Below are 25776 nucleotides of genomic sequence, written 5' to 3'. Positions count from 1 at the left end.
GAAAGCTTTTCCTATATCCTCCTCATCTCTGTTTTGGTTGTTTTTTGTGTTTGTTATTCAGATCCTGAAGGGGAGACATAGCGTGTATTGACAAGATTTTGGGTGCATAAAGGATCAGAATGGAAAAGTAGACTCGGGGGTCCTGGACTTTTCAGGGGCAGAGGAGGCTTAGAAACGGCAAGGACTGGCCTGCGCCATTGCCCAGTAGACGAGGTGACAGGGCTGAAGAAAGGGCAGCATGGTGGGCAGGGAGGAGGCAAGAATAAATTCATTGGAGCTCACATTTCTTTACTCTTTCCATTTCTTCATTTTGTGCCAGTAGACTTGTCACAAACATTCCCCTTGGGAAAGAGATGGAAATGAAAAGAGATAAAAGCTAGAGACGTTAGATTTGTAGAAAGAAGGGGTTGGGATGGGGAGAAAAGCTACGGAGGCTATTTTAGTGAGGGCAGGGATCTGACTATATGTGGCTGGATGGGTAGTTTTTCGTCTTTTTACAATCATCAGCTATAGCTCCCAGGGAGGTCACATTTGGAAATAAGAGTCCAAACCCAACTTGCCAAGAAACCACTTTGGCACAGCCCACACACTAGTGATCTTTAGTACTTCGTAAATATTATCGTACATAGAGTGTCCCTGCAGGAGGTAGACAATTTAAGATCAATGTAGAGTACATTAAGAAGGACTAGACAAGAGGGAATGTGTAGGAAGGGTAAAGCAAGTAGAGCTAGCAGAAGGCAGCCGGATGACTTCAGGGCCATGCTTTCTGGTCAGGGAAATGCCTTACTAAACTGCTAAGTCCTGTGGTATTGGTCTATCCCAGAATAAAAGCAGTGGATGAATTACCCAATGCTTGGATGGGAGTTACTTGAGAAAGCTTTTCTCCTTGAAAAAATGAACGGACTTTCTTTTGTCAGCATCAAAAATTTATAGATCGCCCCCTTCGACTCTGGCTCTTAACTTAGCGGGTATTAGGCGATTTCTGTGTATGTCTAGGGGCCAGCCTAGCTTTGAACTCCAAAAGGGGATGAGGCTAGGCCATGCTGAGGAGTAGAATCAGTAGGCTATCTTCTGTGGGATCCTGAAGGTCATTTTCTGTAATTCTCTAAATCAATAGTAAAATTATGACTGGAAAGAAAAAAAAAACTGTAGTAGAGAAACATGTGAGATACATTCTACATTGACTACCTCAACTTCCTTCATTGGTGATGGAGGGCATTGCCTGAGAGTAAGGCAATATTTAATAATAATTAATAATTATTAATTATTAATAGTAATAATTAATAGAAAGAAAAATGAGACATTTAAACTCTGTGTCTGAGCTATAGGATTAAAAAGATCTTAAATTCATGGACTCTTGCAGGATCTCGACTATGAAGCTTTATTTGTTTTATGGTTGGTTTAGGAGATTATTATCTGTACAGTGATTTTAAGATCTGTCATTTGCCTTAAACGTATTTTGGTGCATGATGGTGAACACACTGGTTTTAAGATACATTCTGATTGCAAGACATTAGAATGTTACTTACAATCAAGGAAGTATGGTTTTAGGTAAAGGGCAACACCTGTATTTTTCACTGTTTCAGCTCAACTGCTTTTCACCATTGAAGCTCTGGTTAGATTTGTCAAAAACAATGTTGAATTTTACTTATGTTTCATATTTTTTCATATTTCGGTGAAAGTTTCTTACATGTTGTAGTAAATAAAATTTGGATGCCCCTAATCAAAGAATCATGGAAAAGCCCTCAGTTTTGTCTTCTAGAACATATTTTCACTCCCTGAGTTCCAATAAAACATAGGCATTTTTAAGTTACGCAATTTGGTCTTAGCAGTGAGGAAATATTTTCACGGACTGTAGTGTGATGGAGTAGAGAGAGAGCTAAGGGAAAGTAGAAAGTAGGAAGAGTAAGGGAAGCAAATAACCTGGGTTTTAGTATGTGCTCTGCTATGCATGTGACACTGGGTAAATCATGTTGAAATGCCTGGGGTCTTTCAAAGCCACCAGAGCCTCAACTTTACCGTGAACCACACTCTATTAATTTCGCTGGTTTCCACATAATGAGTACAAACTGACCAGAGAGAACCTTTTGAAATTACTTCTATTTAACATAGGATTATTCCATATAAAAAGAATTACTCAATATTAGCTCATTTACTTTATCAAGTCTAAAGCCTGTAGAGGTTACAGGCAGTGATAACTAAATAGATACCTGCAGTGGTCCATTAGCCGTCTTGTAAACGTGGATGTTCCTGGTGATGCTAAGATGTGATTGGACTTAGGTGGCCCTTTTCTATTAGTGTTGTGTTTAGAACTGAGACTTAGGTCATGATTCATACATTCATTCAATAGGTTTATCAAAAAGAAAAAAAGAAAAAGAAAAAAAATGAAGGGGCTGGGTTTGGGTCTCTGTTATCTACAGAAAAAATGAATTTTTAATATGATCTCTAAATTTTCTCCTGGGCCAAGTAAATATTGAAAATATTCCTAATATTTATAATCCAGCAATCTTATTAGATAACAGTATGTTCCTTACTTGAATGAAGGGTAACAGAAGAGTCCCCTTAGTTCCAAATATAATTGCCTGAAAGTTTATTTTTATAAATAATAATGCAGGGCATAACGATGAGGCATGCAAGTCAAACTATCTTTTCTACATTTCTATCTCTAACTATGCTAATCATGAGTATCAGCATAGAATGAAGCCTTTTAAAAAATTGACTTTTTCAGTGTGAGTTGACTTAGAGAAATCTGAGAGGATTTCCCCCAAATGTACATAAAAATTAAAAATCACATAAACAAATATGGAATGCTTGACTTCAAAGCTAAATTTTATCCCAATTGCTAAAATGGGTCATTCCCAATCAGAAATGGCTGAATATTAGAAATAGCTGTAGTCCTATTTACATGCTCTTTAAATACCACTGATTAATAATAATAAAAACTATTAGCATGTTCCTGCAAGTTTCCTCAATTAGTTTATATTATGTTCATTGGCCCAATTAAAAATGAACATTAAAAAAGAGAAAGTGTTCTAGATTCCATTCCATATACAGAACAATTTCTCTTTAGCTTTAGAGAATTCATCAGTAATAAAGTCATATTAGGTAGGATGTGATAAAATACATTTTAATATTTCTCCTTGTATTTCTTTTTTTTTTAACATTTATTTATTTTTGAGACAGGGAGAGATAGCATGAATGGGGGAGGGTCAGAGAGAGAGGGAGACACAGAACCTGAAGCAGGCTCCAGGCTCTGAGCTGTCAGCACAGAGCCTGATGCGGGGCTCGAACTCATGGACCGCGAGGTCATGACCTGAGCCGAAGCCAGACGCTTAACCGACTGAGCCACCCAGGCGCCCCTCTCCTTGTATTTCTGCTTTACTTAGGATCAGGCACTGGAACAAGTACACTGACATCAAATAATACGTATTTATAAGAAATGGATTGTGTTTGAGATTTCATGCTGATGGTAAATTTTCTCAATAGACTCTCAGCAATTCCATTCTGAGTGTGGACTGACAAACAGAAGCTTATATTTCTCCGTTGCCAGCAATGGCACCAACTTCCGTCTCTACTTTGACACTCACATCCTCGGACATTCTTTTCTTCTCTCATTTTCTTTGTATAGGCATTGGCCTATATTTCTTTCAAGTTCAATATTTTTCTGTTCCACTTAAAATTAAGGTGTAAGAACTACCAAATTTTGGCCAAGAGATTCTTTATTTATTCATATAGATTTAAGGCCTTCTTTCGAGGTCTATATGACCTAAAGGGTATGAAAGCTGGATGCTTTTATATGACACCATTCTGCTTATGGCCCCTGTAAAAGTGAAGAAACCATTTCCAAATCATCATCAGCAGCAGCAGCAGCATCATCATCATCATTTTTAAAATTTTAAAAAAGAGACTTGTATCCATTATGTCAGTGTTAATCAATTGCCAGTACTAAAATAGCACTTATGGCCATTATTTCAAATTAATACTTTAGGGATAAGTAGACACTTTCATAATAAAAAAAATAGATTAATTTATGTTGATTAGCAAAATTGTTTTGGAAATTCCTGAAAAAATTGGAGCTTAGGTTTGTCTTTAGTTTTCAGGAAAATCCAAGCCTGTATCCATTTCATTTCATTTGAGAGATTATCTGATTGGAAATAGTTCCCTATTTGCTAAGGTCGTATCTACTATGAGACCAGTAATTTTACATGTAGAAAAAACACATAGGTTTTAATATTAGCATATTTCCAAAGTCCACAGTTTTGCAGGTGTTTCATCCCTCAAGGAAGCACTCTGGATAAAAATGTATGAACCGTTGCACCCAAAAAGAATTGTGGAAGACTACAGCAAACTCTGGCTGTCCCAAGGAAGTAAAGACTTCCAAATGGAGGAAAAGGATTTGGACAACAAGGTTGCTGAAGCCCTACCCTCTGTTCTATAAAGCAGGTTCTAACATGTGAGGAGCCATTTTATCTTTGGTTAAATGTAAAACATCAGCTAGTCTCTTGACAATTAAAATAATTTATTGTTGAAGAGCACTTAGAAAAACCTGTTAGGGAGTAAGTTGTGTTTACCAATAGTATACTCTGAGAGGCTGTGTCTACATGATAATGAAAACAGAAACGTTCCCAAGCAGTTAAAATGTGTGCCTTATCCCCTTGGTTTTTATCATCACATTATCAATCATTTAATTTTTTTTATGTGGGAAAATATACATAATTATAAAATTTGCCATTTTAAAGTATATAGTTCAGCAGCATCACACATATTCATATTATTGTGTAGCCATTCCCTTGTTCATCTCCAGGACTTTTTAAACATCTCCTACTGAAACTCTGTACCCATTGAACCGTAAGTCCCCCTTCCCTCCTACCCAAGCCCCTGGCAACCACTGTTCTAATTTCTGTCTCAGTATTTGACTATTCTAGGTCCCTCATATAAATGGAATCATATAATAATTGTCCTTTTGTGACTGGCTTATTTCACTTAGCATACTGTCTTCAAGTTTATCCATGTTGTAATAAAGATCGAAAGCCATAATAAAATTCTCTGAACTCTGAAAGTAAAAGATCTTCGTACTAAGAAAGATCTTATAAAAGAGATGAATGATAATGGTAATGGTTTATGTGTCCTGTTTTTTAAGAAAAGCAAGGACTCTAAAATTCTGCTTCAAGAATGATGTCCCATTCCCCCACTTCAGTAAGAAGAGCAAGGAAATTCACAAACTGAAATCTAATGCTATGCAAAATAGTGTGCTGTGTTCTCTATGCTTCCTTGGCTTTTGCTTTATTCAGTAGGCATTGCCAGTATACCATTGTCATAGCAGCTTGTCCTCTTTATTTAAAGCTGCTTTAGAAAATATTTTTATGATTTCATTTAAACCAATATAGGGGCACGGGGGTGGTTCAGTTGTTTGAGGGTCTGACTTCAGCTCAGGTCATGATCTTGTGGTCTGTGGGTTCAAGCCCTGTGTTGGGCTCTGTGCTGACAGCTCAGAACCTGGAGCCTCCTTTGTATTCTGTGTCTCCCTCTATCTTTCTACCCTCCCCTCTCTCATACTCTGTCCCTCTCTCTCTCTCTCTCAAGAACAAATAAACATTAAGAGAACAATTTTTAATATGAAATTTATTGTCAAATTGGTTTCCATACAACACCCAGTGCTCATCCCAACAGGTGCCCTCCTCAATGCCCATCACCCACTTTCCCCTCCCTCCCACCCCTTTCAATCCTCAGTTTATTCTGTCTTTAAGAGTCTCCTTATGGTTTGCCTCCCTCCCTCTCTAACTTTTTTTTGCCCTTCCCCTCCCCCATGGTCTTCTGTCAAGTTTCTCAAGATCCACATAAGAATGAAAACATAACACATTAAGGAAATTAAACCAATATGTATTTGTTAGTATCAACCAGGAGCTCAAGGCTATGCTACATTGAGGCTATGGTCCTTACTCTTGAAGAGATGAACAATTTTGAGGAGAAACAAAATGCAAGGTCATGAAACTCTTAGTAATAGAACATGAGAGAAGAAAATGAAGTGGCAGTACTGTGGTGTTGGTAGTAAGTTGTCTGGATGCAGGATTTTGAACATGGTTTGGACCCTGCTCACACGTAGTTGTGAGACCTTGTGCAAGCCGTCACTGACCTCGTTATCCCTGCTGTAAAATGAGGAGGTTATACTGGATGAGCATTAAGGGTCCTCCTGGCCTTTAAGCCAAAAGAGATCTTGTGAGTTTAAAAGGAGGACAGTCACTTAAGATTTCAGGAAGGAAGCACGATGTAAGCTAGGACTATAGGGAAATTCACAGCACGAGGAGAAGCAGGTAATTAAATCTAAAATTTTAAAAATTAAAAACAAAATTGACTTTCCACTTCCAGGAAATAACACAATAGTCAAAGTAATGGGGTTGCAAAGATCTGGATTTGATTATTAGTTCTCAATGTATCCCTGTAGAAATGTATTTCCTGTGGGAAAAAGTCTTAGTTCCATGTTTCTTGATAATAACCAAAGATGTGCAAGTTTATTGGTAATAATAGCCACATATAAAGTGGGTCAAGTTCAGGGTGCTTATTGTATTATTAGGATCTTCCTTCTCTTTTCCTTAGCATTCTGTTTAGTTTTATTCTTTGGTATCAGACTAAGAAGAACCAATTCACATTAGCTGGGTCATTCTCATGGGGATTATGACTGGATTGAGAAATATTTTAGGACACTTCCAGACTGGTTTAGAACTTCGGGAGGTTCAGGTAAGTATCCTAATTTTTAATATTTATTTCAATTGCTTTTCAAGTATGAATCACCTGATGTTTACTCATCTACTCCAAAAAATTAATTTTGTCCTTTTAAGGACATTTCGGGTCTTGGTCTAATATTATTTATCTCTGTAGTATTTTTCAGTTATTTTTAGATTTATTTCAATATAATTTAATCAATCAATAATAATCAATCAATCAATCAATCAATAATAATGTAATCTAACTATTACAATTTTGGACAAGTGCAGTATATGATTATAAAGCCTGAGTTATAAAATCTTTTAAATGAAATGGAATAGTATTACTTTTAAACTCACAACCATAACAGACAAATAGCAGAACTGTTTGAATGAGGATAAATCAAAATCCTGTAATTCACATGTTAATTAGTAGGAAATGTACGTTTTAAAAATACTTCATGGTGACTCAAGATAATCTGTTTTCCTAATCCCACACATTCAGTGAACATTCATCTGGCTCTTGTTATGTCAGGTTCAGGACTAGAATGTTGTCTGTGTTCTCTGTACCATCAAGAGAAGTGAGGACATTTAAGTTGCTTTGATTGGAGCTCTGTGATGTGAGCCAATCTGTAATTTTGCTGAGGTGCAGTATGAATGGGAGGCTAATGTGGGGGGAGCCACTTGGAAACTATTTCAGCCTGTGTTGTAGAATTTTATAGACAGTACATCTTGAAAACTTGGGGTGAAAATTTAAGTGACATTGGGGAAAGGTCATCTGTGATGACCAATAAAAATGGTATTTCAGAGGAAGTTAGAAGCTGTAGAAAATGTGAAGTTGGGGATTTGTGAGTTTTGTTTATGTGGGTTATACTTATATTTATGGTATTAGAAATCTTATCTGAAGAATATTTAAATTTGTATGTGTTCATTGTTATATTATTAGTTTTAAATTTAATTGTTTATTGTTTCAGGAACTCATTGCATGTAAACATAACCTTTTATGAAAATAACTGTATTCTAAAATAAAATTAGTCAGAAAATTGGCATCATCTCACATTCTAAAAATATCTTTAAAATACTTGGTTTAAAAGCAGACAGCAGAAATTCTTACATCATTTCTGCAAATGCTGTGTGTGTATGTGATACTTCACACCACAGAGGCAGATAAAGTCTTAGTAGTATTATGAAAATAGTTTTGATCTTGGGGTGCCTGGGTGGCTCGTTTGGTTAAGCCTCAGGCTCTTGATTTTGGCTCAGGTCATGATCTCGCAGTTCATGGGATCAAGCCCCATGTCAGGCTCTGTGCTGACAGCATGGAGCTTGGTTAGGATTCTCTCTCTCCCTCTCTATCCCTGCCCCACTTGCACACACACTCTCTCTCCCTTGCTCTCTCTTTCTCTCTCAAACATAAGTAACTAAACATTAAAAAAAAATAGTTTTGATCTCAAAGAACATCTAAAAGGCTGTCAGGGACCCCAGAGGTGCCAGGACCTCACTTAGAGACTGACACCCCTCCTTACACTCAAGGACCCACTGAGCAAGTAGCTGTCATATGAGGCAGGTCATGATAATGGCCTGAAATATATACAGAGAATGAACAGAGGAAAAGAAGAATTAAATGAATATAACCTAAAACAAAACAAAACACATCCAACTCTTGTGCAGATTGGATCTTAAAAGTAACATTTTCAACTTTTGGGTGCTTTGTTTTTCTCATTTTTGATAGGAGCAATAATGATAAGAGGAACAATACAGGATTGTTGCAAGGCTCACATGGGATAATAGGTGTTAAGCATTTGTTTTATTTTAGTTAGAGAGAGATGGAACGAGAGCTAGGGAGAGGGACAGAGGGAGAGAGAATCTTAAGCAGGCTCCATGCTTAGTGCGGAGCCTGATATGGGGCTTGATCCAATGACCCTGGATTGAAATCAAGAGTTAGATTTTCAGCTGACTAGCCACCCAGGCACCCCAGATGTTAAGCATTTAGAACACTGCCTAGCACAAAGTAAGGCTTCAACTAATGATCACTGTTATTTTTGTTAAATTCAGCCATTAGGGGTAACAGGAAGGATGCACCTGGGAGAAGGGTACTATGCTCAAAGGCTCAGGGGCAAGACGGATGGGATGCATTCTGGGAATTGTGTATGTTCCACTAGGGTAGGTAGACTGTTGTAGGAAAGAAGCAAAAGGTCAGATTGTGGAGGTTCTTTCAGGGTAGATCAGGTAGTTTGGATTTTATTCCCAATGGAATAGGGAAACCATTGAAATTTGGGAGGAGGAAATGTCCAGATGAGATCTGTGCTCACAGCAAGCCTGGAATCAAATTCTACTTGTGTCATATTTCCCGAATTCATTTACCCAGCTACTTCTTCCTTTTTAGGTGTGAGTGGAGAGAAACTTCAAGTCGCTGTCTATATTTCCAATCAAGTGTGAGGTTAAAATTAGCACTGTTATTTCTGTTTTGCTACTGGGCGAAGTGAAGGCTGTGAGGGTTCAGTTATTGAAACTCATACCCTTCATACCCTCCGTTGGTGGTACAGCCACATCTGGGACCCCAGATACCCACTTCTGTGTTTAGCTGGTTGATGGATTAAAAGCTCTTGTCCAGTCATCAGGGGACTGGAGGGTGCTTTTAAGGGAAGTGGGGTTTGACAAGGTCAAGGACAAAAAGAGCTCCTGGAAAAAATAAACAAATAATTTGCATTCAGGATATATTTAAAAAATCCCCCCAGCAGTCTGAGAAAATCATGCTAGCATTGCCAGTGTTCTACTGCAGATCTTTTAGCCAGACCCCAAATAGCAATCTGCCTTAACCATAATTCCTGCATTCATTTACTTTTGCATTGCTTTTTATTACTCGTGGTCAGCTTTTAGCCTTTGAAACTGTGGTACATGAATAGCTTTAATACTTCAGGGTTGTTGTTTTTGTTTTTTATAAGTAAGTCATAATTTAACTTTATTTTGAAAGCTGCCCAAAGGCCTAAGGATTTTGCATCTTTATCACCTCAAAGGGATGTTGTGAGATAAAGTGAGATAACATAAGTAAAAGTGTTTTCAATGGGTCTATATGAGTTTACAGATAGGGAGGTAGTTTAGAGGTGTATGTGGGTGTTTCTTTTGTCTTTAGTAGTTTGGGGCTTCAAAGGAAAGCAGGTTCAATGCAATAAGATTTTTCAGTTAATTTGGAAACCCAGGCTGTATCAAAATTCCATGGAACGAACTCAAGAAGCTTTTTTTTGACATGCTGATAGGTTATGTTTGAAAGAAGTCTAGCAATGGCTATAGATGGGAATGTTTTAATGTCTTTACAAAAAAACAAAAACAAAATCCACAAAAATAAAAGAAACGAATCATTTTCTCTTCATGTATTTTTTTTTTTAATTTTTTTTAACGTTTATTTATTTTTGAGACAGAGAGAGACAAAGCATGAATGGGGGAGGGTCAGAGAGAGGGAGACACAGAATCTGAAACAGGCTCCAGGTTCTGAGCTGTCAGCACAGAGCCTGACGCGGGGCTCGAACTCACAGACCACGAGATCATGACCTAAGCCGAAGTCGGCCGCCCAACCGACTGAGCCACCCAGGCACCCCCATGTATTTTTTTCTTAGTCTCAGCTAGTGGACTTGGAAGTTTTAAAACTGGAGTGTTTTTGTTTGTTTTTGTTTTTAGCAATAGCAGTATGGTGCCCTTGAGGGATGTCTTCAACATTACATGGAAGAATGTGCTAAAGACAACATTTCAGATTCTCACAGAAATGGGGAAAGAATTCTACAACTGTGGCAGCTTTCAAGACATAGCTATAGTTCTCACATTGCTGTATGTGTAGTTAAGGCCATTCAGTGCTAGGTTGAAAATGCAATTAGTTTAGGCAAGAGGGTGTCAATTATTCTTGTGATGTACCAATATATTTTTTATTCTCTTTTAAAAGAGAATATGTATTCTTCCGATTATAAAAATAATACATATCTTTGTTAGAACTTTATAAACACACACAAGTATAAAGCAAAAATGAAAATTACTTACCACTTTCTTACCAGGTGGGAATAATTACTTTGACCTTTCCATATATTTTCTTCTAACTGTTTCTATCTATATGTATTTGACTGGTTAGCAAAATTGGGATAATGCCACATATAAATTTTTGTGTAATGATTTCCCCCCTAATATAATGTAAGCATATTCCACATTATTAAGTAGTGTTTGAAAACATTTTAATGACCGTCTCAGGTCCCATTTTATGGATAGATATGGGAGGTAATATGTGTAGGAATTAAGACCATGGATTCTAGAATCAGACTGCCTGGGTTTGAATCCCAGCTCTGCTCCTCACCAGCTGGGTGCCTTTGGGCATGTTACTTAACTTCTCAGTATGTCAGTTTCCACACCGCTAAACTGAGATAAAAATAATAGTACAGAGTTTATAGGGCTGTTGTAAAGATTAAATGGGTTAATCTGTATTTATCAAAGGATTTAGAATAATTCCTGGTGCAAAGTAAGCTTATTATCACTATAATAATAAAATAAGACATTATAAATTATTATTAATAATTTTAATAGTCACTAGTAATTAGCCATTATTATTATGTAATAACAAAATAATCCATTGTCATTTTAAGCATGGTTAATATAATGTTAGATAGGCTATGTCTCTCTTTTTTAAGTGTATTCATTTTGAGAGAGAGAGAGTGTGTGTGAGCGAGTGGGGGAGGAGCAGAGAGAGGGAGAGAGAAATCCCAAGTAGGCCCCATATTGACAGCAAAGAGCCCGATGCAGGACTCAAACCCACGAACCAAACCATGAGATCGTGACCTGTGCCGAAACCAAGAGTCAGACACTTAACCAACTGAGCCACCTAGGAGCCCCTAACATTTAACTCTTAAGCCCATTTGGAATGTATATTCATTATGATTTGAGGTAAGAATTAATGGTATATGGGGCGCCTGGGTGGCTCAGTCGGTTAAGTGTCCGACTTCGGCTCAGGTCATGATCTCGTGGTCAGTGAGTTCGAGCCCCGTGTCGGGCTCTGTGCTGACAGCTCAGAGCCTGGAGCGTGTTTTGGATTCTGTGTCTCCCTCTCTCTCTGACCCTCCCCCGTTCATGCTCTGTCTCTCTCTGTCTCAAAAATAAATAAAAAAAACATTAAAAAATAAAAAAAAAAGAATTAATGGTATGTATTCTCTAAATAGCTAACCATTTTTCATAGAATTATTTACTGAGTAAACCTTCCTTTTTTATAGACTTACAAAGTCAACTCTTTAATATGCTAAGCATATTATACTATCCTGACTGTAATTACTGACCAAGCCTGTTTCTGGCATGTTTCTTTGCTTCTGTACCATTGAAACTTTATATGGGACATTTTGGTATCTGTCGGTGCAAGTCAGTTACTTCTCCTATGTTGTCACACATTAAGTACCATTCTGTAAAGTCCCCAGACCATTCTAATCTCCTTTTCTTATATCTTCCTCTACATGAATGCTGGGAAGTCTACATCTCACTCTTCCAGCTTCCCTTGCACCTGTATCTGGTCATGTGCCCAAGGTCAAGCCAAAGAGCCAAGAGCAGAAGCCTGTAGGGGATTTTCTACCAGGGAAAACTAGGGGACATTCTGGTTTTGTTTTGTTATGGTCTTCCAGAGATGGAAGGCTAACAATCCTATTGTCATTCTTTTTCTCCCAATAGAGCTATAACAAGTATGAAACGTTGTTAAGCACCATTTCCTGTGGCAATGTTTCTCCCACATAGTGGTCTTTAGATGTTAATAGATACTTCCTACTAAAAGGAGTCCATGGTCATTTGGCAGTGGAATCCTATACCCTTGGAAATATATCTTGTATCTTAGCTTATCAAAGCATCTGAATATAAACATTTTAACATTATTAAACCAGGAATTTCAAAACTAGTGTGAGCATGCAGAGTCACTCCCTCCTTTCCTTTTTTTGAGGGAAACACTTTAAAGGGGGGAGGGTAACATTTTAAGGTGTTTGTAGTTTGTAACAGTGTAAATTATTTTATTCACTAGATAAATGACTAAAAATATAGACTGTGTCCACTTGATTCAAATTACATCTATCTTAGTAATTAGAAAAAAAAAGTCTTCTTGAGTACAGTTGTGTTTTTGTTTAGGTAATCTCTACACCCAATGTAGGGCTCAAACTCATAACCCCAAGATTAAGAGTCACATGCTCTACCAACTGAGCCAGTCAGGCACCCCTCTCTAGTACAGTTTTTATCTAAGAATGAACTAACTGTGTAGTGAGTTCTCTAACAGTTTATCATACCATAGTAGTTATACACATATATCGTGACTACAAACATTATATGAGTAAAGCTATAGGTGGTTTCATATTTGGAGGAAACTAAAAGAGACACTGCCCAAGTATCCATGTCCTCATGTTTTTGGATATCTTCTCTTTTATTCTGGTTTGCATTCTGTTTCTGTGTTCCTTGCCAGTCCCTATTGGATTAGTCACTATTGCCAAATTATCAGTCTCTGTTGTCACTCTTTGGCAGTCACTGTTGCCAAATTCTCAGTCTGTATGTCTACAGCAGCCAATCTTCAGTTGGATAATTGGTATTTTGTGAATAATGTTCTTTGTTCTTAAATTTTCTCTGTTAATTATATAGAGATGGGGGTGGGGTTGGGGAAGAGGAATTTGCCTCATGTGAACCTAGTACTTACGTGCTGTAAAATGCCTGGACATGGTTTACACAAGAACTTTATGACTTTAGTCTCAGTTCGACTAAGTGAGGGTTCCCTGGACACTCTTCCTTTTACTCAGAAAGATCTGCTTCCATAATGTAGCTTTCAGTCTCTCTTGTATCCCATTCTTTTGTACTGTAGTAACTAGAGGGACAGCAGTCTACTTACTGTGATGTGGATACTTAAGATGCTAAAATTGTAGGTCTTAGGGAATCAGGTTTTATGGTATATATCTTCACAGTTACATAATGAGGAACTTAATCAGTGATTCCTGGTAATGTCAAGATAGGGGCCTGAGAGAAGGCAGATCAAATGGTTGTCCGTTGTGGGAGATAGTCATTGGCAGCCTTGCCATAGGAACTAACTGTCAAGGTCTGGAACATGGATGCTATTGCCTTCAATTTCAAAGAGTTGAGTGAGGATTATGATTTGTTCAATTTCAGAAGAAGTATCGTTTAATACAGTAGGCCATAAGTGGGAAAAAGCCCAAGGATTTATTGTAAGGAATCCGCAACAATACATGTGTAGTATTTGTATTGTTTGTAGGCTGAATATAGTAGATGTTTTACAAATTAGATGCTTCAAGAATACAATGGTTAACAGGGTAGATAAGGATGAGTTTACCTACCCCTGCTTATATTTTGGGGTGGGGGGAAGACAGGCAATAAATGAATAAAGAATAGCAATAGTAGTAGATACAGATAAAATTGCTCTGCAGAGGATTCCAAGGAGGAAATGTGATAGAGAATGACTGGATGGCTATTTAAATAGGACTGCAACCCGCAAAACCCAAAATTCAGGAAGTGTGGTGAAAATGCCATTCCAACATAGATAGGTATTGACCTCTGTGGGGAAAGGGCCTTATTGGGAGAGAAGAGCTGGAGACAGAGTATGGGGGGCTTTTTGTAATAGCCAAATACTAAGACATGTGTAGTTTGAGTTGTTAACTAGGGAAGGTGGTCTGATTTAGGGTTAAGCGAATTGGAGATACACTTTAACTCTAGGAGGCAAGAGTATAGTAGACATGAAGAAAAATAGTAGGCCCCTTGTCAGCCATCTTGGCCAGACACTGTAGAGTGCCAATTAGATGCAGAGTCAGGGCCCAGAAGGAGGTCTACAGTGGGAGAAATAGGAATAGAATAGAATAGAAATAGGAATAGAATAGAATAATAGAATAGTTAACCAGGAAGGTCAACTGGACTCTCCAAAGTACAGACAAGAGTTTACCTACCCAAAGTTAATCTCAGTGCTCCGGCTTCATAATTCCTTGGCTTGTTGGTCACTAAATGTAGATAACAAAGGTGTCCAGAACCAATTATACTCAGGAGGGAAGGATAACCCTTTCTGACACATTCGGTTGGTTTTGGAATGGAGACAGGGTGGCAGAATCTGGTTTATACCTCTGTTCAATGACATCATACAGTTGGTTTAACTGTACACCAGTCATTGGCATAATTCACAGGTGATGGATATGATATATCAACGGTACCTAATTCTGGAAGATATAATTTTAGGTGAAAATTTACCCCAGGGGTTTTGTAACAGCAATCTTAATGATTATTGCAGATTGCTGACATAGCAAGGACTGTGCAGTAGGACTGATAATCCACTCTAGTTTACCTTGAAAATATATCAGAAATCTTTTATATCACCTTCCTTAAAATAAGCCCTGGTGAAAATATGCTACAGGGATAAGAATCAATGATGTAGTCTTAGCTGGAACAACATGGTGTCAACCATAGGGTGCATGTGCAGTCACACAGTATTTTTAGGTGAATAGAAAGTCTGACTTTCTTTTTAAATTCAAAAGTACAGACTGATGTTATTACATTTCTTACAAACTTTGAAAGCTGGTTTAATAAAAGATCTAAGGAACTATATTACTACACAGTTGAATATTTCCACAATAATTTAAAAGTGATTTGCTGCCTTGCCTTTATCTATTTCAAGCTAAAGTTTAAGGCAAACCAGTTACCTGAACATTAAAGCATTGTAAAGTTCATAGTGACAAGTATAATTTCCCTGGATAGTGTTCCACTTAGAATGTTAGCCTGATATGAAATTAAAATTGAAACATAACTTCAGGAGGTAATGTTGAAATACTCAAGTTCAGGTGTTTGCTGGTTTCTCCACCTTTTTTGAAATATTCAAAACAAACTGCTCAATTATAAAACCCTTCCTATGACGGGATTTCCATAGAGCGTGGTCAACTTTCTGGGAAAATTAGATTGAGATCAAGAATTTTGAAATCTGAACATCAAGCCTGCTGGATTTCCTGTTGGTTTCAGATTTTCTTTCAAATGTTTTATTGCACATTGACTCAGCATTCTCAAGAAATCAAAATATAATAATAAGGGTTACAGGTATTCTATGTAAAGTACGCCCATCTGGAACTCATTTTTATTCTAAAAGAGCATATCTTCAATGTTAAACCAAATTTTGGAAAATTCTTTTGCTTGAATTACAATTATGAATTATTTGGGTCTTTCCATTTTCTTCTGCAAAATATTTTAAAATTCCTCTTGATAACCAGGACTGTTTCTTTGAAATTTAATAGGAATCAGGTGTCTCCAGCAACTCGTCTTAATACTCAGAAAATTCCTTTCCCCCTTCCTCTCTATACCCTTCCTTGTGCTCTTTTTGAATGCATGCTACTGAATGCACACATTCAAAAAGCCAAGGCAAGCTTCTGTTCCACACCCTCCTGCCCTTGATATCGACACCACATCAAGCTCTCCTCCACCCAGATTCCTTTTTAGCCACAGTAACCATGAGCATTTAACATTCGTCTTTACCTTTCTCTCTTTGGTCTTCAAGCCAGGTATGAGCTATAAATTGAGGTAGAATGTACAGCTGAGTCAATAAAGGGTGGGGACAAAAATTAAATAGGTTTCCTATCGTTTTTCACAAAGTTTGAGAAACAAGGTTGGCAAAGAGGAAAAAAATAAAACAGGAAGCAGGATTACACATATAAATTAAATATTTTCACCCCAACCCTTTTTAGATAGCCCAGGGGTATTAGGAGTGTGTGTTTTGGATGGGCTCAGCAAGCATTCCAACAGTAAATGGCTTCCTGTTCAGCGTGTTCGAAGTCAGGCTGTCTTTTGGGGTTGGTTAAAAATATGTGTGAAATATGTGCTTTTATTTCAAGCCAAGTCAAATGTTTTCAATCATCCCCCCCTTACTTGCTTCTCCTCTCTTCCTATCCTGTCATTTCTTGCCCCCTTGACAGTAAAATATACCCCAAAATGTGTTTTTTCCCCAAAAGGAAGTTTAGTGATTAATTATGAGTTACATGTAAACATATATTATTGACCTCGAAGGTATTCACCAAGAACCTGGCCACTGTCACTCCTGGCTGGCATTTTTAAGTGTTAGATCTTGGTGAATAGAAGTTAGAGAAGCATGCAAAGAAACCAGGTATTTGGCTTAGGCACAACAGGCAACCAATGGATAATTGAGGGTGAGAAATGGTCTATAACTTTTCACCCCAGTGGTGATGAACCTATAATTCCCAAATTGTTTGTGTAATTTTCTATTTCTACCACATCAGTGGCAAATATTATTTTGTACTGCATGTTCCTTGTGGATTTTTTTTTTCATCAGTAAGGTCCAATTAGGATGCCTGAAAGGAAAATAGCATACCTGGGCCCATCATACCTAGTAAGAAATGCCACACATGTACCCAGGAGGAAAAATAGAGACTTCTGGTGGAAGCCACAGAGTCCCTTCTGCAAAATGCTGCTCCAGTGTTGATAGACTTTAAAAATATATGTCATATGATCTAATTAGAGGAAACTCTCAGATATTCAAATTTGACACTAAGCTGTCGAGGAACCTTTTATGTTTGGCATAGGCTACTGAGGCTGCAAATACTCTCTACAAAAGGCTAGTACTGGCTTTGTTTGCCCACTCCTCCATTAGACTGAGCCTATTTAAATTCTGGAGTGTTCTTAGACAACTATGTTTCCTTATGGTATTAGGTATCAGAGTTCACCCTTTCCATATTTTAAAATTTATTTAGTGTAAGAGGTGATTTTTTAGAAATCCTATGTGAGTTACATGGCTTGTGTGTGTGGTGGGAGGTAGGGAAGTCAGCCTTTCCAAATGAATCTCTAAGGATAATTTGTTCAAGGAATGTTTCTTGACATGTGATTCCAGGATTTTGGTGTTTGCTGTTTTCAAATTGGTTTAACTTAGCAAACATTTATTAAATTGTTGACTGTGCAGAGCTCAATGATGTTTAAAGAATGTTAGTGACTTGGAAATAATTCAGCTTGACAAAGTCTAACACTTTTTAATTATAAGAACTGTCAGAAATCAGTTCCCTTTTAGGGAACTTCTGCTATATGATGAAAGGACATTTATAAAAAAACAAACTAATAAACAAAAAACAACCCACAGCTAACGTCATACTCAATGGTGAAAGACTGAAAGCTTCCCTCATAAGGTTAGGAACAGAACAAGGATCTCCACTTTTACCATTGCTGTTCAATATAGTTCTGGAAGTACTAGCTAGAGCAATTAGACAAGAAAAAAAATTAAAAGATCCAAATTGGGAAGGAAGAAGTAAAAGTATTTCTGTTCACAGATGACATGATGTTATATATAGAAAATCTTAAAGAATCCACAAGAAAACTACAAGGGGTAATAAACAAATTCAACAAAGTTGCAATTGCCCTATGTTTTAGCACTTAGTGTCCTCACTAAATAAGTCTAATGGCTTATCCTCAGACCAACATTTAATGTTTTAAAAAGTGAATATAGAAAAAAAATTATGAATATGGAAGTTCTCTTATTATATAGTGAAAAGTAATTTTGTTTGCTGCCCTCATATTCAGCTTAGTGTGTGAAATTCTCATGAGATTACTTTGGCAGTAGGTCATATTTTGGTTAGGTTCAAATACTTATGGAACTAATAGCCCAGAAAGTCTCATTATGCCTTGAAAAAGACTCATTACTGGGTTATTTCCTGAAAGCAGGCGATACTGGGTTAAAAATTGAGGGAGAAGAGTGAAGATTACCTTTGAAGTCAAGTCTGGAGAGAGGGACAGAGACATGAGAGAAACTTTAAAGCAAGGTGAGGAAAGTAGGGACAGAGGAATCAATAAACAAAAGATACCATAGACCTTTGTTGTTCATTATGGTAGCCATGAGCCATATGTGGCTACTTTAATTTAAATTAATTAAAATGAAATAAAATGAAAAATTAAGTGCCTTAGTGTCATCATCCACATTTCTAATGTGTGGTTATTATATGTGGCCAGTGACTATCATCTTGGACTGCATGGATATAGAATATATCACCACGGAAAGTGTCTTGAAGAGTTCTGGTATAGGGGGTATTTTGTCCTTATTTAACTCAATAATATATAGCAAATATGTTTTTTTGTCACAAATATGTTCGTTTGTCACAAATGATCTTAAATTCACTTTTTAATGATTGGATAGTATTTGATTATACGAATACATCATGACTTTTAAAAATAAAATCAGCTGTTACAAAAGGAACTTTTGTGTAACTTTCTGTTATAATAAATATGAATATGATTTTTAAGAAGCTTTGGTAGTAGAATTTTTTCATTCATCTTTATTTATTTAGAATAAACTCATAGACATAAAATGCCTAGATCAAATATCGTGAAGATATTTTTTAAAGCGTTTAACATGTGTGGCCAATTTCCTGTCCAGAAAGTTTGTCTGTTTACATACCCTAAGCATAAGTGACAGGAGACTCATTTAATTCCGAAAGAAAAAGAATTATACCCTAAAAAGCAATAACAAAACAAAACAGACTGGTTGCATAGCTGCCTCTGTGAAGAATAGAATTTCAAATTTGGGTAGGAAATAACTGTGAAGAGGTAAGCTGTAAAAAACAACAACAACAACAACATAATAAATAAGTAACCCCTTTTTGCAGTATTCCTACCTGGTGGGCACCATGTAGGCATTTTATATGGCAGTCCAATCCTCAGATAACCTTGTGAGTTAGGCATTACTGTTACTACCTTCATGTAGATAGAAGCAAACGAAAAATAAGCAAACAAATAACAAGAGCAACAGCAAACTGAGGCACTGGGAGTTAAGTTACTTGTGTAAGATCACACACGAGGCAGCAAAGCTAGGATATGAATTTACCTGAGTTCATTCAGACCGGTAAGTGTTCAAGAGTCCATGCCTTTAACAACTATGCTCCATTACCACTCAACCATTGTATTCAAATCCCAATGGAATTAAGTATTATGGATGGGATTGTGGGCCCCCCTCGCCCCCCCCCCCCCACCGCCGCAAAAGATACGTTGAAGTCTTAACGTCTAGTACTTCAGAACGTGACCTGATTTGGGAATAAGGTCACTATAGATGTAATTAGTTCAGAAGAGGTCATAATCAAGTACAGTGGACTCCTAATCCAATATGACCAGTGTCCTTATAAGAAGACAGCCCTGTGACAACACAGGCTTATAAGGAGAACACCGTGTGACATTGGAGTTATGCAGATATAATCAAAGAATGCCAAAGATTGCCAGCAATCCGTCAGAAGTTAGGAATAGACAAGGAAAGATTCCCCTACAGGTTTTAGAGGGAACATGGCCTTGCTGAAACCCTAATTTCGGACCTCCAATCTCCAGAAGTCTGAGATGATACATCTCTGTTATTTTAAGACACTAAGTTGTGGTACTTTGTTACGGCAATCATAGGAAACTAATACACCAAGTAACTTAGAAAGACAGTCCAGGGTCTGACCAGATGCTTCTTAGCCCATGAACACATCTCACCTACTTTTTGCCCCAGGATCACATTTCTCAGATAACTACTTGGTGTCCGATCACATGGGCTGAAGGCCAAAGACAATATATTTGCAATTGAGACTGCATGTCTTGGAAATATCAAAGAGCACTCTGACTCACAAAGAATATTTTATTGAATTTGCCAACATTTTATTCACTTTCTGGGAAGCTAATAATTGTATATTTTTGTTTGGAAGGACAGTGATTCACTAAGACATATGAACTATGCTGGTACCACATAGTAGTATTTAGATGTATCTACTTTGTAGGAAAAACTGAGGTTTAAATAGCTCTCAATTATACATGGATTTGTCATTTTGTGCTGATTTCCACTGCCAGATTCAGTTATATTGTAGTTTATTCAATTTTGGAAAATCAGTATGCTTCTTGGCTTAAAAAAGTTAACCAATAGTTTATTCTGTACTCTGATAAAAATAAATCTTTACAATGAAAGTAACTGGAAGTTATCTTATATTGAATGAGCATCTGAAATATGATTTTCAAATGTTAAATATATGATTTTCTAATTTCTATTTATAATATCAGAAAGGGAGAAGAGTCCAGAAGTGTCAGGAATCTCACAGGATACCTTGCTCTCAAGCATACTTCCCCCCACCTCCAGCCATCAGTTCATACTCCTAATTTATTCTCCTCCTCTGAAGGGATACCCTCTCCAGCCTATCTATGAGGGTGCCTGAAATTCTAAAAGCAATCATTTTTTTTTAAATTAGGCATTACCTTCTCCTGGAAACCTTATTTAAAAGAAAAATTAATAAAACTTCTTTACAATGCCTTTACTATGCCAGGCATTGTGCTAAATGTATTTACATAGATCATTACACTTGAACTTCATAAAAACTCCATGAAGAGTAATGAGATGGATATTGATGAGGAATCCAAAGCACAGATTAAGTTCTGTTACAAGGTCTAGCAAGTGGCCCTTCAGGTTTCAAATCCCAGGATGTTTGAATCACAATGTATTTCCATGCCCTATGCAAGAGTCCGGGCAATAAAACACTGGGACCCTGAAAGAGGAAGCAGGAGAGAAAGTGGAGAAAAGAGAGAAGAAGAGCATTAAAGACAAACTTCTGGCATCTTCTAATTTTGCCTGGGACTTCCCTTGAAGTTTTTAGATTTACTCTGTCTAGTATAGCAGCCACTGGATGTATGGGACTACTGAGCACTTGAAATGAGGCTAATACAGATTGAGGTGTGCTAAAAGTTTAAAATGCATACTAGATTTTGAAGACTTCAGATAAAAAAAAGGATGCAAAATATCTCAATATCTTTATATTGATTACATGGTGAATGATAATATTTAGATATATTGGCTTAAATAAGATATATTATTAAAATATATTTTACCTGTTTCTTTTTACTTTTTTAAAACTGTGGCTCCTGTCGGGGCACTTGGGTGGCTCAGTTGGTTAAGCATCTGACTCTTGGTTTTGGCTCAGGTCATGATCTCCCAGTTTCTTGAGTTCGAGCCCCCTGTTGGGCTCTGTGCTGGCAGAGCAGAGCCTGCTTGGGATTCTCTCTCTCCCTCTCTCTGCCCCTCTCCCCCTCGCCCTGTCTCTCTCAAAATAAGTAAATAAACTTTAAAAACATGTGACTTCTATTAAAAATGTGAAATTATGTATGTGACTCTCATTACATAGCTATCCAACAACACCTCTTCGACGTCCAGATAACATGGACACCCTGAATAATGTTCACCTAATTTAAATGAAAAAAAAAATAGGTTTTAACGTTTTGAGAAAGGTAAATAGTACTAGAATTCAAAACTAACTTTTAAAGCACACAACATGCTGTTTTTATCTTCAAGGTAATACTGTTGTTCGGTTTTTAAACCTAAAAAGATTATAACAGTGAGATGTGAAGCTTTTAGTCTTTGTGGTAGATTGCTTGCAACCCTGGACTCAGCTCCTCCTTCCTTTGACTTGAGCTAGTTGGCAGGTGCTCTCAGGAGGGGGTGGGTCTATTTTCCTACTCTGTAAATCTTCAACCACAAGGGTTGGTCTTGTGAGTTGGTTTGGCCAACAGAATATGGCAGAATGATGGTGTGCCAGTTTGAGGCTTAGATGTATCGACAGACTTTGCACTCTGTCCACCCACTGCTTTGGTATCTGGCCCACTTTTTATCTTAGTGGACCCTGAGAGAGCCTACTGAAGGGTGAGAAACCACGTGGAACAGAGACAGATTCTCCCAGACGAGACCATCTGTATTCATTTTCTATGGTTCCTACAGCAAATTACCACAAATTTAGTGGCTTAAAACAACACCAGTTTATTGTCTACAGTCCTGTAGGTTAGAAATCCAGCATGGGTCTCACTGTATTAAAATCAAGGTATCAACAGAAATGTGTTCTTTTCTGGAAGAAGATGAGTCTTCTCATCTCACTTCACTTTCACCTCTTTTGACTCTCTCTTACACTTTTAAGGACGCTTGTTCTTTTTTGGGCTGACCCAAATAATCCAGGATAATCTTATTTTCAAATGACCTGATTAACCTTGATTCCATCTGCAATCATAATCTCCCTTTGTCACATATTCAACCTCTCAAGCTGTTTAATAATACTTTTAGCTCTTTTTTAACAAGACGAAACGTTAAATGTTAATGTTGGAGTCAACATGCAGTGACTTACTTTTGGTTTGCACTCTGTGGTATAGATTACACATCAACTTTTGGAAGAATCCACATTTTGTTTATCATTAGGGGAAAACCTGGATATGCCTCCCAATGTTAATTCTCTGCTGCAACTGTGAAACAGAAAAGAAAAAGAAGTCAAGGAGTTTTCTGTTAGGCATGACATTTTAGCCTCCTGAGTACAGCCTCAGAGAAACTGGGGCTAAAAAAAAAAAAGTTTCAAATGGAAAATATGAACCAAGCAGAATAATTTCTAATTGAGCTACATGAAGTTTTTACCGTGTAATGTTTTTACCTTGTAATGTTTGATCTACGATCCCAAGATTTCCATTTCGCATATTTACTAGCATAATATGAAGGAGCACTCAGTCCACATCATCAGTTTCGTGGCAGACTCTTGTAAAATGGTACCCATTTGCCTACTGTAGCCTCATGCCGTGAAAGTGCCACTAGATGTGTGTGTCCGTGGTATGGGGTTTTTCGTTACCTGCAAAATTTATTAGTAAAGATCCCGAACCTGGAAAGGAATAAACCAAGCAATTATTTGGCACCTAAACAAAATTCACACATTCAAAACTCTTGGAAATTTAAGACACCTGCCGATGATTCCCAGTATAACAAGCAAATCAAGGAAATGTATTTAAGGATAAATAAATAAGTTGCATCATTGCAATTTCTTGGCTTTTTGCTTTTCCTTCTTAAGAGTGTTTTGAACTTTGTCACCAAGAAATCTTCTGAGAGGGATATAAAAGAATTTGCGTTGTTTTCTACTTTTTCCCATAGAAGGCAGGATGGATTTGGAGTGGCCTATGAAATTGAGTGTGTTATACATTGGGCTACATACTGAGATTGATCGGTTTCTTAATATCATTATTATTATGTTTCTATTGGGAGTCATGGAACCAGAGGTTGGCCTCAGGAGGATGTCCCAATGTCTTTTGAACTGTGAATTAGATAAAGGCTTCTTTCTTCTATGTGGCTAAACACATTCCTATTCGAAAACGTCTTTGCTGCTCACCAACAATTAAGCGCAAAATAGTTCACTTAGGCAGTGACTTGGGGTACTGGGGAGCTCTAAACAAAACTGTGTTGTAGTGATACTGCGTGACTCTGTGTTTGTTTACTAAGTGGGACTGGACAGAGCAACTTGCACGTCAGCACATATGTGTGATGTGTGTACCCATGTGCAAATATGCACTCATGCCTATTGGAAAATGAGGTGAGGAAACATGGGTTTTCCTGCTTCCAGAAAAAGGTCAATGCACTTAGCAGGGCTTTGAAGGGTTTTTACTTTACGTATTAAAACAGCATTAATTTGGGGCACCTGGGTGGCTCAGTCTGTTAAGTGTCCAACTTCAGCTCAGGTCAAGGTCTCCTGGTTCGTGGGTTCAAGCCCCGCATCGGGCTTTGTAGTGAGAGCTCAGAGCCTAGAGCTTGGCTCTAGAGCTTGGATTCTGGGTCCTCCTCTCTCTCTGCATCCCTCCACTGCTCGTGCTCTGTCTCTCTCTCTCAAAAATAAATAAACATAAAAAAATTAATTCAATTTAATTAATCTAATAAGTTCAAATGCTAGGTAAATGAAGATGAAAGGGAGACAGAAGGAGAAAAGACATTTATCGAGCACCTATAGTTTGGGCACTGCCATTACCATTGCTATATTAATGTTGGCACCAATAGGTATTACATTTTCAGTGTATGAATAAGGAAACAGTTCAGGGAGATCAAACCACTTTCTATGTCAGAGCTAGGATTCAAACTCAGTTGGTTACAAATCCTATGTCATGGTCACTATTCTATGATGCCTCTTCACCTAATAGGAGTTAATAGTTTAGTCTAGTGTAATGTTCGTCGACATTTACAGACACTTTCTTGATTATGACGTAGGAAGATTTTACACACACTGTCAGAAATGATGGAAGAAAACAAATGAAGTTATAAAAATACCTTTATGAAATTCATAGTCACCAACATATTAACATAAAAGGAGTCTCCTAATTATGTTTTAAAAGCTCTACACCTGGTTCTTTCTTGTGTTTAATGAGAACTGGACTGAATGTAGCAGAGATAAAGATATTACTTAAGTCCTTTAAAGAGATCTTATTAACATTCATATGTATCTGATATTGTTTAACTTTTAAAATATATTTCTTAATGGGGCACCTGGGTGGCTCAGTTGGTTAAGCCTCCAACTTTGGCTCAGGTCATGATCTCACAGTTCGTGGGTTCGAGGCCTACATTGGGCCCTGTGCTGACAGCTCAGAGCTTGGAGCCTGCTTCGGATTCTGTGTTTTCCTCTCTCTATGCCCCTCCCCCACTTGTGCTCTGTCTCTGTCTCTCTCTCTCTCAAAAATAAACATTTAAAAAAAATTAAATATATTCTAAAAATGTTTTAAAACAGCTTTTAAGGATAAGACCATAATTGTTGTCCTTTATGAAGTATCTACCCCTTATTTTGAAAATGCAAAATATTTGGCTTACGTATATCTTATGTTTAGTCCTTTTAACTACTCTGAATAGTAGGTATTAATATCCAGTTTAAAAAAATGAAAGTCTTGGGGTGCTTGGGAGGCTTAATCGGTTAAGCATCTCTCGATTTCAGTTCATGACCTTGAGATCCAGCCCACCCTTGGGCTCCACGCTGAGCATGGAACCTGCTTAAGATTTTCTCTCTGTGTCCCTCTATCCCTCCCGTACTCATGCTCTCACTCTCTCTCTGTCAAAAAAAAAAAAAAAAAAAAGGAAGAAAAAAAATAAATGAGAATCTCAAGGCTGTAGAGATTAAGTAACTTATAAACATTAGCACTAAGTGTAAGCCAGTCTTACAGAAGACCCATACTGTTCCTCACATACCTCACATTGCCTTCTCGTATACAGACTTGAATATCATGAATAAGGTTCAAGATAGCCTTATGATTGAGGCTATAAGAATGATTG

At 37.4% G+C, this 25776-nt stretch overlaps 1 long non-coding RNA gene across 2 annotated transcripts in view; it reads left to right on the top strand.

The window, feature by feature from the left end:
* LOC128315519 (uncharacterized) overlaps positions 1–25776 on the top strand; it is a 283478-nt gene that overhangs the window by 57163 nt on the left and 200539 nt on the right. The window lies entirely within an intron of this gene.

This window comes from Acinonyx jubatus, chromosome B2 (genome assembly GCF_027475565.1).
Source record: "Acinonyx jubatus isolate Ajub_Pintada_27869175 chromosome B2, VMU_Ajub_asm_v1.0, whole genome shotgun sequence".
NCBI lineage: Eukaryota > Metazoa > Chordata > Mammalia > Carnivora > Felidae > Acinonyx > Acinonyx jubatus.
Note: the sequence above shows the minus strand (reverse complement) of the source record. Positions and strands in the feature narration are given on the sequence as shown.